Below are 16,246 nucleotides of genomic sequence, written 5' to 3'. Positions count from 1 at the left end.
GGGTGAAATTTCAGGATGGACCTAAAATGCACTCTAACCTTTACAGGTGAACTTAATGTGACCTTCTCTAAAGTTTTGAATGCACATGTCCAACTGTTAAACATTTCAGTACTATTTACGTAACTTGGTGTTCTCTAACAAGGAGCTTAATGGCAAAATTCGCAACAGGTGTTTAATCCATGAATCACCCAATAAATTTTCTGGTTCAATTAGAAATGGTATTTAAACAGTCCTCCTTATCATGTTGTTCACATTTTGACATCATGAGACCAATACAACACCTAACAATTGATCAGCGGTACCTCGCCATTGCAAGGCTTCAAGCAGGATGTTCTCAGACTGAAGTGGCCACTGAGCTTAGAGTATCACACAGTGTCATCAGCAGGTTGCAACAGAGATACAGAGAGACTTAAAGAGTCACAGAAAGGAATAGAAGTGGAAATCCTTTGGCCACATCCCACACTGATGAATGCTTCATTGTGAACAATGCCCTGTGGAACCGGATGATGAATGCCACACAACTCCAGGCACATTTAAGGGAGGTGAGAGGCACCTAAGTGTCATATCAGACCATTTGAAATAATTTACATTAACATGGTCTGTGCTAGGTGACCTGCAAGGGTACCTGACGAAACCACCAGACACAGGCGTCATCTTCTTGATGGGCCAGGGAACATCTACTCTGGACGAGGGACCAGTGGGCCTTAGTGCTATTCACTGATGAAAGTCGATTCATGCTGAGCAGAAATGATGACCAACCATGTTGGAGATGTCAAGGAGAGCGCTATGCATCAGCCACTGTTGTCACCAAAAGAACCTTTGGTGGTGGTGTTACAGTGTGGGCAGGTGTGTCTAGTCAATACAGCTGCCCTACACTTTGTGAATGGTGCAGTGACAAGCCTATACTACTTGAATAATATCATTAATTCAGTCATTGTGCCTCTGCATAGACAACACAGGCCTAATTTCATCTTCATGGACGACAATGCTCTAGCTCATCGAGGTCGCATCATTAGGGAATGGCTGCTGGAGACTGGGGTACCTCAAATGGAGTGGCTTGCACTTTCTCCAGACCTGAATCCCATTGAAAATCTATAGGATCAGCTTTGTTGCCATGTAGAGACTCGCATCTCTGTACCCCCGAACCTCAATGACCCGAGGGCCTCCCTTCAAGAAGAGTGGGATGCCATGCCTCAGCAGACAATAAGTCGACTTGTGAACAGCATGAGGCATCGTTGTCCAGCTGTAATTGATGCTCAAGGCCACATGACAAGTTATTGACATATTGACATTTTTGTGGCAGTATAGCCACCACTGTTGTTGGCTTTTGTTTCAATAAATTGTTTGAGGTTAGGAAATTACCATTGCTGCTTCTACTTAAATGCCCGACTTTCATGATATAATATCACTGGAACGTGAAATTTTTACATTTTCCATAAATTTCACTCGAAAGCCAAATATCACTAACTTTTTGTGAGTAGTATATGTGTGTATATAGCATATTGAGTTAACATTGAAAGAAACAATTTTATGTCAATATTTGAGATTTTATTCTGAAAATACAAACCACAGAAACATAATTTTTGCCATCAAAATGAAGTACTAAATGTGATAAAAAAATATATAACAATTACTTAGATACACAACACAGAATTATCTCTGGATATATTCAGACATACTAGATTACTAAAATATAGCTTGCTCCTTAAGGTCAAAACAAGTTTGGTCCTTAAGGGATTACCGTATTTTTCGCCCTATAAGACGCACCTCCCCATAAGACGCACCTAGGTTTTTGAGGAGGAAAATAAGAAAAAAAGTATTTTTAACCAAAAGGTGTGCTTTTTGTGGGTTTGGAACTAATGGTGGTCTGTGGATGGCACTATTACTGGGGATCTGTGAAGGACACTGTTATGGGGGGATCTGTGGATGACGGACACTGTTATGGGGGGATCTGTGGATGACGGACACTGTTATAGGGGATCTATGGATGACGGACACTGTTATGGGGGGATCTGTGGATGACGGACACTGTTATGGAGGGATCTGTGGATGACGGACACTGTTATGGGGGATCTGTGGATGACGGACACTGTTATTGGGGGGATCTGTGGATGATGGACACTGTTATGGGGGATCTGTGGATGACGAACACTGTTATGGGGGGATCTGTGGCGGACACTGTTATGGGGGATCTGTGGCTTGCACTGTTATGGGGGATCTGTGGCTTGCACTGTTACAGGGGGATCTGTGACTGGCACTGTTATGGGGGATCTGTGGATGGCACTGTTAGAGGGGGGATCTGTGGTTAGCACTGTTATGGGGGATCTGTGGGTGGCACTGTTATATACAGTACAGACCAAAAGTTTGGACACACCTTCTCATTCAAAGAGTTTTCTTTATTTTCATGACTATGAAAATTGTAGATTCACACTAAAGGCATCAAAACTATGAATTAACACATGTGGAATTATATACATAACAAAAAAGTGTGAAACAACTGACAATATGTCATATTCTAGGTTCTGCTTTGATTACTGCTTTGCACACTCTTGGCATTCTCTTAATGAGCTTCAAGAGGTAGTCACCTGAAATGATTTTCACTTCACAGGTGTGCCCTGTCAGGTTTAATAAGTGGGATTTCTTGCCTTATAAATGGGATTGGGACCATCAGTTGCGTTGAGAAGTCAGGTGGATACACTGCTGATAGTCCTACTGAATAGACTGTTAGAATTTGTATTATGGCAAGAAAAAAGCAGCTAAGTAAAGAAAAACGAGTGGCCATCATTACTTTAAGAAATGAAGGTCAGTCAGTCCGAAAAATTGGGAAAACTTTGAAAGTAAGGGCTATTTGACCATGAAGGAGAGTGATGGGGTGCTGCGCCAGATGACCTGGCCTCCACAGTCACCGGACCTGAACCCAATCAAGATGGTTTGGGGTGAGCTGGACCGCAGAGTGAAGGCAAAAGTGCCAACAAGTGCTAAGCATCTCTGGGAACTCCTTCAAGACTGTTGGAAGACCATTTCAGGTGACTACCTCTTGAAGCTCATCAAGAGAATGCCAAGAGTGTGCAAAGCAGTAATCAAAGCAAAAGGTGGCTACTTTGAAGAACCTAGAATATGACATATTTTCAGTTGTTTCACACTTTTTTGTTATGTATATAATTCCACATGTGTTAATTCATAGTTTTGATGCCTTCATAGTCATGAAAATAAAGAAAACTCTTTGAATGAGAAGGTGTGTCCAAACTTTTGGTCTGTACTGTATGTGCCATCCACAGACCCCCCATCCCATAACAGTGCCATCCACAGACCCCCCACCTCTTAACTGTGCCATCCACGGATGTTACCCATAAAACTGTCATCCACAGATCCCCTTCCCCGCCTTTCCAGTATACAAATATAAAATGTCTTATTCAATTAAAAGTGATTACACATGCTACCTCACTCCTAATAGTACCGTACATCCTAACAGCTTCTGTACAACCCAGACAGGCAGGCCGGGCGGCCGGCGCGTCATTCACTGGCGTCACTTGCCTGCACCGCCTGCTTCATTTATAAAGTAGGCGGCGCAGGCACGTGACATCAGGGAGTTATGCTGCCGCCCGCCCAGCCTGCCTGCATTCTACTGAAGCTGTTAGGATGTACGATAATAATAGGAGTCAGGGGGCATGTGTAATCACTTTTAATTGAATAAGACATTTTATATTTGAATAGTGCAGCACTGGAGCGGCAGGGCTATAGTACAGTGACTGCACCGCCTCGACGCTATTGCCGGCCCCCAGCTCCTCCCAGTCCATCCCCACTCGCTCATACATCGCAGCCTGCGATGTAAAACTGTCAGCATTCGCCCCATAAGACGCAGGGGCATTTTCCCCCCATTTTGGGGGGAGAAAAAGTGCGTCTTATGGGGAGAAAAATACGGTAATGTTTAATGTGATTTGTGGATAAAACATTTCCCACATTCTGGGCGTGAAAATATTTTTCTGTGTAAGTTCTTAAATGTGCAATTAGAACTGACTTTTGGTTAAAATACTTTCCAAATACCGCATATCAAAGTGGCTTCTCCTCTGAATTATTTGATGATTAACATGAACTGATTTCTGAGTAAAAAATTTCTCATACTCTTGGGCACCAAAAATACTTCTCCCCTGTGTGTGTGTCCTCTATGATATGCAACAAGGCTTGCCTTCTGGGTGAAAGATTTATTAAATTTTCAACATGAAATTGGCTTCTCTCCTGTGTGAATTCTCTTATGTGTAACAAGATGTGATTTACGGTTAAAACATTTTCCACATTGTGAGCATGAATATGGCTTCTCCCCTGTGTGAATTCTCTGATGTGTAACAAGATGTGATTTATGGTTAAAACGTTTTTCACATTCTGAACATGAATATGGCTTCTCTCCTGTGTGAGTTCTCTCATGTTTAACAAGATGTGATTTATCTGTAAAGCATTTCCCACATTCTGAACATAAAAATGGCTTCTCCCCTGTGTGAGTTCTCCCATGTATAATAAGATCGGATTTATGGCTAAAACGTTTTTCACAATCTGAACATGAAAATGGCTTCTCCCCTGTGTGAATTCTCTGATGTGTAACAAGATGTGATTTACGGTTAAAACTTTTTTTACATTCTGAACATGAATATGGCTTCTCCCCTGTGTGAATTTGCTTGTTTGTCAAGATGTGATTTATCTGAAAAAGATTTTCCACATTCTGAACATGTATATGGCTTCTCCCATGTGTGAATTCTCTCATGTTTAACAAGACTTGATTTACGGTTAAAACGTTTTCCACATTCTGAACAGGAATATGGCTTCTCCCCTGTGTGAATTCTCTTATGTATAATAACATGTGATTTAGAGTTAAAATGTTTGCCACATTCTGAGCATGAAAAAGGCTTCTCCCCTGTGTGAATTCTCTCATGTATAATAAGTTGTGATTTATAGTTAAAACATTTGTCACATTCTGAACATGAAAAAGGCTTCTCCTCCATATGAATTCTCTGATGCGTAACAAGAGCTGATTTATCACTATAATATTGTCCACATTGTGAACATGAAAAAGCCTTCTCCCCTGTGTAAGTTCTTTGAAATTGAACACTCCTTCCATAACTTTTATTTTGAATAACAGTTTCTGATAAATTAGAACACTGGACCTGATCCGAAGCATCAGATGATAGATATTTGGTGTGTCTGATGGAGCCTACATCTGGGATAATGGCATGCTCTTTATATGTATCTTGCTTGATACCATGATCATCTGCCTTAAAATCTGAAGATATTAAATGTTCCTCCAAGCTCCTGGTATAGTCATCTGCCAAAATTAAAACGGATTTTATTATTTTTAAATAGTATAACCTTAACATTATATTAATATTTTATAACATTTCTATACATAAATTCCATACAAATTTCAAGGCATGGAGCAAAATAAAAATTTTTAACTGACAGTGGTGGGAAAACAGATCACAATCTAACAGTAGCCAGGACCAGTAGATCATGATGATAGGTCACCAGCCTGTTCTCTTGTATTTTCCAGTCTTGAAGCATTTTCATAAGTTCATGTTTCTATGTGTCTAACACCACTGTTTTCTAGTGAAATGCTCAGTGGAGAATCATGAAGGGGCCTGTGAGTCAGTGCTATTAGGCAGTGTCCATCTCACCAACTGACGGCTACATACATTTCAGCACAAAACAGGGCAGAGGAGAGGAACAGTAAGGTCATGTACAAAGTGAAGGGAAATCTTAATCCTTCAGCATACCAAGACATTTTGGAAAATTAGTTAACTAAAATGTCATAAAAAAAATGTCCAAAGCAAAATAGTCCAAATTCACAATATAGTCCAATATGCTGCACACCAAGTACTCACATGACCCAGGGTTTTATCCTAATGGCTTCTTTAAGATATTGTGAGCGTATTAAAGGGAAACATCTTACTGACCCCTGGCTTATTACACTATCTGCTATAGCTTCTGTATGTTTATAGATCTGGAAGGGAGACACATGGGGGAAGATAGAGCTTTTATCAGGTTGTCTCCTACAACCTTGTAGAACTTCAATAAGCAGCAGAAGTGTAGAAGGAGGATGAATATAAAAGATCTGTCATAGAAATCGAAGAACCACACCTAGACACGCTGAGTTGATTACATTTTAGGACAGTAATCACATTGAGCAGTGTGAATTTGGCTATGTTATTTTGGACAACTGTATGCTTCCAGCTTTAGAGAAACTGTTTGGGAAACACCCTTTTCTTTTTCAGCATGACTATGCCCCAGCACACTAAGCAAGGCCCATCACGGCATGGTTGGGTGAGTATGGTTTGGAATAACTTGACTAGCTGCTGTAGGAAGGTACAAGGAATCATCGTAGTTGATAGATATGTGTCACTGAGGTTCCTGGCCTCGGTAGAGTAAGAGCCAGTTTTCTGTGTCAGCAGCAGTTGCTAATTGATACCTTGCTAGCTAGTATGGCTGGAAATAGCTGATCCGGCATAGCTCTTACTGGGAGTAGTCAAAGTTCTGGGTGGGTGACTACTCCCCATGGTTTAGGCCGGGTTTTGGCAGCACCTGTCTGTCCTTAAATAGGCAGCTGGGCTCAGCAGAGATGTCTCTGTTTTTGGAATCTGAGACTTTGTGCTGTGCTGGAGGGCTGAGAGCCGCACGCCTAGGGAAACAGGCCCCCTAAAGCCTGCTGTGGACTACTGGAGGCATAACTGCCAGCAAGCTGACTTGTGTTGTATGAACTTTCCATTGTGTGTGAATTAACACCAAGACTGCAAAGTTACGTGCTGTTTTGTGCAATTGCCTCAAGTGTGAATAAACACTGACGTTTTGAGTTAAGAACTTGCATTTTGACTCTGTACTGCGCCTGCTTACTCTATCTACCAGAGCGAAACCCCACACTGCACAGAATCGTGACCTCCAACCTATCCAACACATCGGGGATGACCTACAATAGAGATTGAGCCAATTTCTTTTTGTTACGGTGTTCACCACATAGGAAAATGTTTTTAATAGTTCGGACTTTTCCAGATGCAGCGATACCTAATATGCTTATTTTTTTATTGTTTATATATTTTGATATGTAAAAATGGTAAAGGGGGTGATTTAAAATGTAAATATTTTGTTTTGTTTTTTTTACTTTTTATTTTGTTTACTTTTTTATAACTATTAGCCCCCTTAAGGGCTAGAACCTGGGATCTTTTAATCCCTTTTCCTATACACCCTAATAGAGATCCATTAGGGTGAGTACGACTTAACACTGTCTCTGTGCTTTGTACACACAGCAGCAGGGAGCTTACCATGGCAGCCATGGCTTCAGTAGCATCCTGACCTCCATGGTAACTGACCGGAGCCCTGTCATTTCACGGCTGGGGCTCGATCAGATGCTGCCACTGCCGGCAATGAATCTAGCAATGAGGAGGGGGGGGGAAGCCTGTGGCCACTGCCACCAATGAATATAATACTGGGGGGGGGGGGGGGTTTGCACTGCGCCACCAATTGATATAATTAACATGATTATAATACTGTCATAGAGGCCGGGTGCCAGGTATGTGAGACGGCCGGCACCCGCAGCATACATTTGTATTTAAGGGTTAATCATATGCATTGGTCGTGCAGTGGCCTCCCCCTAAGTGTAATAATTATGTTAATTATATGCATTTGTGGCAGCGGCAGCTTCACAGTCCCTTCCCTCTCTTTCCATTGGTGGCAGCGGCAGCAGCGTCACGGTGGGGAGGGACTCTCTCCTTCTCCACTGCCTGCTCAGAAGAACATGGTGCGCGCTGAGGGAGGCGCGTTACATGTTTTATAACCGATACTAGGTTGCGTAGTGCAGCCTAGTATTGGAAAATAGCAAATCCTGGTATCATATCGATCCAGGTACAAAAATGCATAGCGAGTTCACCCCTATAAAGAATGATCCGGAGTTACCGAGCAAGTTTTTAAACCTCTTGGATGTTGGAGCGCTCCATAGAAATTTGATTTGAAATCAGCCGGAGGAGAAAGCAAACTGAATCACCAAACAGGCAAGTCCCGCGAGATAACCCTCACGTGATACGCTAATCTCGAACGAGGACGCCGAACAGCGCGAGCAGAAGCCGGCGCACCGTGGTGAGTAGCGGCAGGAGGAAAAGACTTTCCAGCTACCGGACCCGAACAAAAGGGTAAGATAAACCGGTCCCCGCTTTACTCCCCACCTGCAGTCCGAGGTTCATTGTGTGGTATATCCACATCATTCGGGACATCTTCCTTGACGGTTATTTTTCATCCGGCCATAGTGCCGCCCCTGGAACAGTTTGCATTTCAATTAGAAGATCATTCCAAGGAGGATAATATTTGATAGAAACCACTATTTATTTCTCAACAGACACACCTTGAGTTTCTTAGGGGATATCTGAGAATACCCCCAAGATTGTAGTCCACAGTGTATGCGCATCTACTTTGCGGTCTTTTTATATTGTGTATTTTACATTGTGCATTTTATATGTTGTTTAACTAATTTTATTAATTCATTGTGTATTGAATTGTGTTTTTATTTAATAAATAGCCACTTCTATTGATTTCACATATTTGAGTGCCAGCCTTATATATTTTTTTCTACAAAAATGCATTGGGTATCGATAGTTTGATACCCGGTGCAACCCTATAAGCCAGTGTACTTGTTCAGAAGCCGTTGCACGACTAGGTTAATGACATGCAGCATGCAGGGAGAATGTGTTATTTTCCCCAGGTTCAGGGGTGGCCACAATGTTACAGTCATTGTTGCTGACCATCTTACCCAGTTAGAGTTGGCGGGGAGACAGCCAGTGGGAGGAGCAGGAGGAGGCAGTTAAGTGTCTGGTGTAAGAGCTAGCCCGACACAAATGTGGAGATTGTTGCTAAGGTGCTGCCTTGCCACATTAACCCAGTGGGCCATGAAAGACATGTACTGTCTCTGTCTGTAAGAGCTGCTCCAGTTGTCTGCTATGGCGTGAACTTTGCCGCACAGCAAGAATCACTGGCAATGGCTCACGTTGTCCGCCACATGAGTTCAATGCAGGGATTGATTTTTGGGAGAAATAATGCCGGCTATCTTCCTGCTAGCTTACCATTGGATTGCTAAGCATGAAAAGTTGATTGCTAGCCACACCTTCCATTATCGGTTGATGATGATGGAGACGGTGAGGAGGAGTTTGAGTGGGATAAGCATGAAGGGGTGACAAAGACACTATACAGCCCGTGAATGCAGCCCGGTTGCCTTAATGGAGACTGGGAGAAGGAGTACACTCTTGTTGCAGTACCTGGTGGCCACCTTTGCTTTCCCACTGGAATGGGTGATGCCACTTCACGTGATTCAGTAGAGCTCTGGTGCCTATGTTTGTGTATGCCCGCCCATGGCTTATTTTACTCTTGCAGAGCTTGCACTTGAACATAAGTTGTACATGTATGGAGTGCTGCTTCCACCTTCTTTCTTCATGCAATCCCTGACACTTTTATCAGACTGTGGTATATCATGGTGGGCTCCTTGATCAAACTCCCTGCTATGTACTTGCCCAGAGTGCCACCATCACTACCACAGCGTCCGATGGCAATACAATGGCTACGGGTGCCACTATTACCACCACAGCTAAGCATGGAGTCCCCAGCTTTCCCCTAAACTGATCTCGCACAAATCTGAAAACAAGGAGACTCTCATGACTGTATGGAAGAGTGAGTGGTGGGGTTCTGTTGCCTCTTCTTGGGAAAAAAAGAAGGCACCCCACTAGGAAGGAGCAGTGAAAACAGAGAGGCCTCCACTGAAAGCCTTCTCTGGGGCTGCAAAGAGGAGGAGCAGGACGAATGCTACCACCCCTTGCTCCACAGCATGGTTCCAGACACCTGCTGTGAGTGAGAGGAGGAGTGAGCCATCCAGTCCACAATTTCATCCTCTTTCTTCTCAATGATAATGTAGCGTCTTTCCGAAACCAGGTAAAACTGTGGCTGTGGAACAGTTATATTAAAATAGCATCAAGTTTTCTGTAACTTAAAGACAGAGGTGCAATTAAATGTCCTTACCATTCTACAAACACAGTGAATACTGCTATTGACAATTTACTTTGGGACAAATGCAGTATTGGCGCTGGAAAGATTTCTGCCTATTATTGCTATTTGAGTTCAAAAACGCAGTTTCAGAAAATACCTTTTTCCACTATAGAACACACTATACCCCGCACACACACACACACACACACACACACACACACACCAATATAACGATGCAGAAAAAGGCTGGTGTAAGATTTGACTACTGTGTTATTTGCTCTCAAAAATGCAGTTTAAGAAAAGACCCTTCTCTAATATAAAACACGTTGCAAACGTGTAATACGATTATTCCCCCCCCACACACACAAACAATATAACGATGCAGGAAAGGTGATAGTATTTGTGTCTATGGTGTTATTGCCACAAATGCCTTTGCTATAATACAATGTTTAATCACACTGGAGAGATATAATAGTAACACAGTTTATAAGGCCGAAAAAAGACATCTGTCTATCCAGTGCAGCCTTTTATCTAGAAAGTTGATCCAGATGAAGGCAAAAAAACCTCTGTGAGGTAAAGGCCAATTTTCCTTGGGGGAACAAATTCCTTCTCAAATCCAGTCAGGCAATCAGAATAACTTCCTGGATCAACAACCCCCTCCATCCAATAATGCACTCGGGAAAAAATGTGCAGTTGCTCAGCAGCGGTTATGCTGGTAATAATATGTAAAAACTTGAGGTTTTAGGGGGAAAATAAACAGTCTCTCTGTTCTGGCTAGTTTTGTAGCGCATAACCGCAAGAATGAGGATCTGCAGCAGCTGTATTATTAAGCACTGTGCCTAAGCCCCTCAAACTTTCATTCCCTCATCGAAGACCCTCAATTATTTCTTTCTATTTTTTTCCCCTACACTGTCCCTGTTACACTAGAAGAGATGCTTGCTTGTGATGATCGTTTTCTGTCGGACACTGCATCCACCCTCATTAATAGCTGAACATAGAATGACGTTCTGCTTGTTCTGCACAGGCATCTCAAATTTTTGTGAAATTCATAGCAAACCCAGTTTGTTATGAATCGGTTAGCTCATTCTTAAAGGCAACAGTTATGGCTTATTCTCACAAAACTGTTCGGCCAGGGAAACATGTGCCACATGTCGACCGCATTTCACAGGCCGACCACGGCTCTCATGACCCAAAATGAGTATACCACAGAGATTTATGAAGCAGTCAATTAGTATTTGATTGTGGCTCTTTTGTACTTTGCTCACATGATGTTTCAGATACGAACTGATTATCATAAATGTCCCATGCTGATCACATTTGTGTGAATCAGACATTAGAGAATAATTATTTTTTGGACTACTTGATGTAGCCTATAGGTGACTGATATATTTCCCACTCCTTGTTTGGGTGACAGAACGAGGACACTTCTGGGTTTCAAATTTTTCTCTAAGATTTCAGTAACGGCAAAATACAGCAAACTGAACTGCACACAGAACTGCACACATATAAAACCGCTCCGCACATACAATAATTCTATATGCTGTCATGTCATACCATGACTATGCTCACAATTTGCTCCCTGAAGTGCTTACAAGGGGATCATTAGACAGCCACCATCAGGTATTTTGGGGCCCATATAGTCAGATTGGGAGTACTGAGAAAAAGTGGGGGATAGTGTTGAAGGAGGGAGTTAGCAGAACACCACAGCAAGCTGTCACTGACCACTGGGGATTGTGTCCTGTGGATTATTTCCTTACTCCATAACATTGTGATATCTTTACTGACAGACAAGCAGCTGCTAATGATAAGTGTTGGATCTTTCTATTCCCCCAGTTTACCCTGCTCCGGTGATGGCTCTGAAATAAGGCTCGTCCTGATTCCCAAAAATTCAGAAGTGTAAATGAATCCTCTAAGTCAGGGTTTCTCAACTCTAGTCTTTAGGGCCCACCTACCAGTCATATTTTCAGGATTTCCTTAGTATTGAAAAGGTGATATGCATCAGGACTTACCACAGGTATTTGTTCTGTGGGATAATCTCACATCCTGACGGGTAGGTGGGTCCAGAGGACCGGAGTTGAGAAACCCTGCTCTAAGTACTGCTGAAAAAGGGTTTATAGAAGTTAGAAGAATAGGTGATAAACCCAAACTACTGATCAATACTGTAGGACCCCATGTAGTGCGAAGAATTGTGTGCTAGTAAAGGGAACCTGTCAGAAAGTATGTGCTCCCCAAACTTCCACCAGTACCTGACAATGGAATAAGGAATCAGTATCCAGTGAAGGAGCAGAATCTGTGAGTCTTCTCTGCTTTATTTAGTTTTTACTACTCACCTGGGCGGTTATCTATAGGAATATCCTCTATACTCTGCTCATCATCCATCACATCTGTCTCAGTAACATATATAATGTTCAGATCTTTACGCGGATTCATGAGCTGTGAAATAAATATTGTAAAGGTCATCAGAAGGTTGGAGAAGTCGTGTGGAAGGTTTTGTATGACCAGAAAGATCAGTAATTAGAATGACAACAAGTGATGAAATGAAAGCAGTTATCTGTTAAGGCGGTGGTCCATGCCTGCAGCTGCTCCTCTACTGCTGGTGAGCACGCCCACTCCATAGATTCAGGCCTCCAGTAGTCTGGTCCCACTGACGTCCCTTTCTCCTTGCCCGGTGGTCCCACCTGCTGGAATAACTCTGACCTCCCACACAGGCTGTGCCGTTAGCATGTTCTGTGCACTGACTTCTGCATTTCACCTTTCGATGTCTGACCTGATCTGTTCTCCATTCTGACCCTGAGATGCCCACCCTGACATGAGACTGTTTATTCAATTAAACGTACTCTGCCTGCCCTGGCCTTGGCCTCTACTTGCCTTTGGTTCTGTTTGATCTCTTGGTGCCCAGCACAGATTTCTCTTGACCCCAGTGAGTTAGCTGCCTTTTGTACAAATACTACTTCAAGAGGCAGAGGCCTAGTGGTTTTCATGAAGTACAGTCCACATTCCTGTACAGGGGTTAAACGGTAATGATCAGGAGGCCACTTATACACTGCCTGTCCAAAAAAAAGTCACCACCTGGATTTAACTAAGCAAATAGTTATGAGCCTCCTATTGGATAATTACTGCATGGGCGATTATCTTTCAGCTGGCAACAAGTTATTAAACCCCAACTGGTGCAATGAGTTGCTTCTCATTTCTTAAACAACCATGTCGAAAGACACATCTCGTGGTCGTGGAAAATATGTTAGTCTGTTTGAGAAGGGTCAAATCATTGGCATGCATCAAGGCGAGAAAACATCTAAGGAGATTGCAGAAACTACCAAAATTGGGTTAAGAACTGTCCAACGCATTATTAAAAACTGGAAGAATAGTGGGGACCCATCTTATTTGAGGAAGAAATGTGGCAGGAAAAAAATCACTTAAACGTTTGGTGAAATCAAATCAAAGAAAAACAGTAGATCTCAGGGCTATGTTTAATAGTGGAAGTAAGAGCATTTCGACACACACAATGCGAAGGGAACTCAAGGGATTGGGACTGAACAGCTGTGTATCCGTAAGAAAATCACTAATCAGTGAAGCAAACCAGTAAAAAAGGCTTCAATTTGCTAGGGAGCATAAAGATTGGACTCTGGAGCAATGAAAGAAGGTCATGTAGTCTGATGAGTCAAGATTTACCCTGTTCTAGAGTGATGGGCGCATCAGGGTAAGAAGAGAGGCAGATGAAGTGATGCACCCATCATGCCTCGTGCCTACTGTACAAGCCTGTGGGGGCAGTGCTATGATCTGGGATTGCTGCAGTTGGTCAGGTCTAGGTTCAGCAACAGTATGTGCTCCAAGAATGAGGTCAGCTGACTACCTGAACATACTGAATGACCAGGTTATTCTATCAATGGATTTTTTTCTTCCCTGATGGCACAGGCATATTCCAAGATGACAATGCCAGGATTTATCGGGCTCAAATTGTGAGAGAATGGTTCAGGGAGCATGGGACACATTTTCACACATGGATTGGCCATCACAGAGTCCAGACCTTAACCTTATTCAGAATCTTTGGGATGTGCTGGAGAAGGCTTTGCGCAGCAGTCAGACTCTACCATCATCAATGCAAGATCTTGGTGAAAAATTAATGCAACACTGGAAATAAATATTGTGACATTGCAGAAGCTTATCGAAACAATGCAACAGCAAATGTGTGCCGTGATCAAAGCTAAAGGCTTATTTTTGGTGGGGACTTTTATTTTGGGAAAGCAATGTATAAAGCCCTTAGGAGTATACTCAAGTCAAATCTGCTTAATAGACACAGTGGATCCATGTCCACTTCTTTTAATTATCTGACACAAATAGCTGCAGGTCTCCTGTATAAATCCAACCTGTCGGTTACTTATTCCGAACAGCAGTCTCCATAACCAGAAAACTGTGAGAATATCCAGACAACATGTAATGTCTATGGTCAGCTGTAATTTTGCTATCTCCACCTTTCTCATTGCACAAGGATAAAACATACAATACTGGTGGATAAAACAAGACTGAACACAAGATCTTCTCAGCCTTCTACAGATCATAGGAAACATTTCATGAGACCATATCACCGTCTACCTGATCATCCTGTGGGACATTGTAATGTTCTTCTGAACCATCCTGTGGAAGAAGAGGACTGGGACATCTCTCCGGTGTTCTCCTCTCTTCCTTAACTGTAGAAAAGACATCCAGTGACTGAATTCATCCCTTACATATAAATAATGAGAGGACGTGTGTATTTAGTCATGTCTTACCTGGTGATGTGTGGGGCCGGGGATCCTCCATCATGACGTCCTTGTACAGATCTTTGTGTCCTTCTAAATACTCCCACTCCTCCATGGAGAAATAGACGGTGACATCCTGACACCTTATGGGAACCTGACAACACAATGATACAGTCATCACCCAGATCCCTTCATAGCGTTCCTGTATAATGTCCCAGCAGTGTCACCTCTCCAGTCAGCAGCTCAATCATCTTGTTGGTGAGTTCTAGGACCTTCTCCCTATTGATTTCCTCATGTATCAGGGGGTGAGGTGGAGGCCCTGCGATTGGGCTCAGGGTTCTTCCCCATCCTTCAACACGGGGGCCTGACAGTGCTCACTAGAGGTCTTCTTCACTACTGTGTAGTCCTGGATATGAAGAGACACGGTAATAGATGTCACTCCATACATCTGCAGAGTCCCTCTCCTCTCCAGTCATGTCCATCTGTTAGTAACATAGATAAGATGATGTAATGTGACATCATCAGAATCTCTCACCTCTCCAGTAAGCCGGAAGAGGATCTCTAGGGTGAGATTTATTATACTCTCCACCATCTTGTCCCTGTCTTTCTCCATCCTTGACAGGACCTTATATAGAAGATATCAACTGAGCGGATCCTATATTGTAGGAACCTGAATGGAGAGAAGATGAGACGATGTAAAATCCTGCAAAATCCCATGTAAAATACAATTGCTGGAGATAATAAGAGGAGACGTCGGAGGAGGTAATAAAGTGTAGATGCTGAATATCTAGTGAAGGCAGATCCTTCAGGTTTCAGGACAAAGCATGTCCCCCTTCACATGATGCCATAGACAATTACAGGAAGCAGCTATGATGTCAGTATAAAGCTATAATCTGGTAGGTGACTTCATAAATCCAGAGCTCAGACTACCCTCGTCCTATAAGTTGGGATCTAAGGATTTACCCTTAAATGCAGATCGTCTCAGAGCTATTTAATAATATAAAGATTTTACGGAGTAAACATCAGCGGCAATATCCAGTGAGTAAAGCTGGTAGTGGTCACTGTGTATACAGGACACCACTGCTCCATCACTGAGGAATGAACTGAAGGGCAGTGTGTGACCCAGAGGGAGAAGGGATCCAAGGGAGAGAGCTGGTAGTGAAGGGGTTAATGACTTCTTTACATTAGTAATCCTGACAGACAATGGCGGTGACTGTACACATACCTCCACCTCCACTGCTGGACACTACATGTTTGGGGGAGGAGGAGGACTAGTGGGCTAAAGGACCTTTCATGATGTCATGACCATGTGACCATTTGTGGGAGGAGTCCTCCAGGCTGTGTTGTTGGAGGAGGTAAAGGACCTATGATGATGTCATGACCATGTGATTGTGTGTGGGAGGAGTCAGGCTCCAGTCTGTGTTGGAGGAGGTAAAGGAAGGACCTATGATGATGTCATGACCATGTGACCATGTGTGGGAGGAGTCAGGCTCCATGCTAGTGATGAG

General features: G+C 42.9%; 1 long non-coding RNA gene and 1 pseudogene across 1 annotated transcript; both read right to left on the bottom strand.

Moving 5' to 3' along the window:
- Positions 1–14,873, bottom strand: part of LOC122941946 — a 119,370-nt pseudogene extending 104,497 nt beyond the window's left edge.
- Positions 14,874–15,093: 220 nt separating this feature from the next.
- Positions 15,094–15,997, bottom strand: LOC122941485. Its single transcript, XR_006390460.1, has 3 exons — positions 15,964–15,997; positions 15,274–15,408; positions 15,094–15,144 (listed from the first exon to the last, which is right to left on the bottom strand). It is a non-coding gene; the product is annotated as an uncharacterized LOC122941485 (long non-coding RNA).
- Positions 15,998–16,246: the final 249 nt, after the last annotated feature.

Source organism: Bufo gargarizans, chromosome 6, assembly GCF_014858855.1.
Source record: "Bufo gargarizans isolate SCDJY-AF-19 chromosome 6, ASM1485885v1, whole genome shotgun sequence".
Lineage (NCBI taxonomy): Eukaryota > Metazoa > Chordata > Amphibia > Anura > Bufonidae > Bufo > Bufo gargarizans.
The sequence above is the reverse complement of the archived record's forward strand: the minus strand, read 5'-3'. Positions and strand labels throughout refer to the sequence as shown.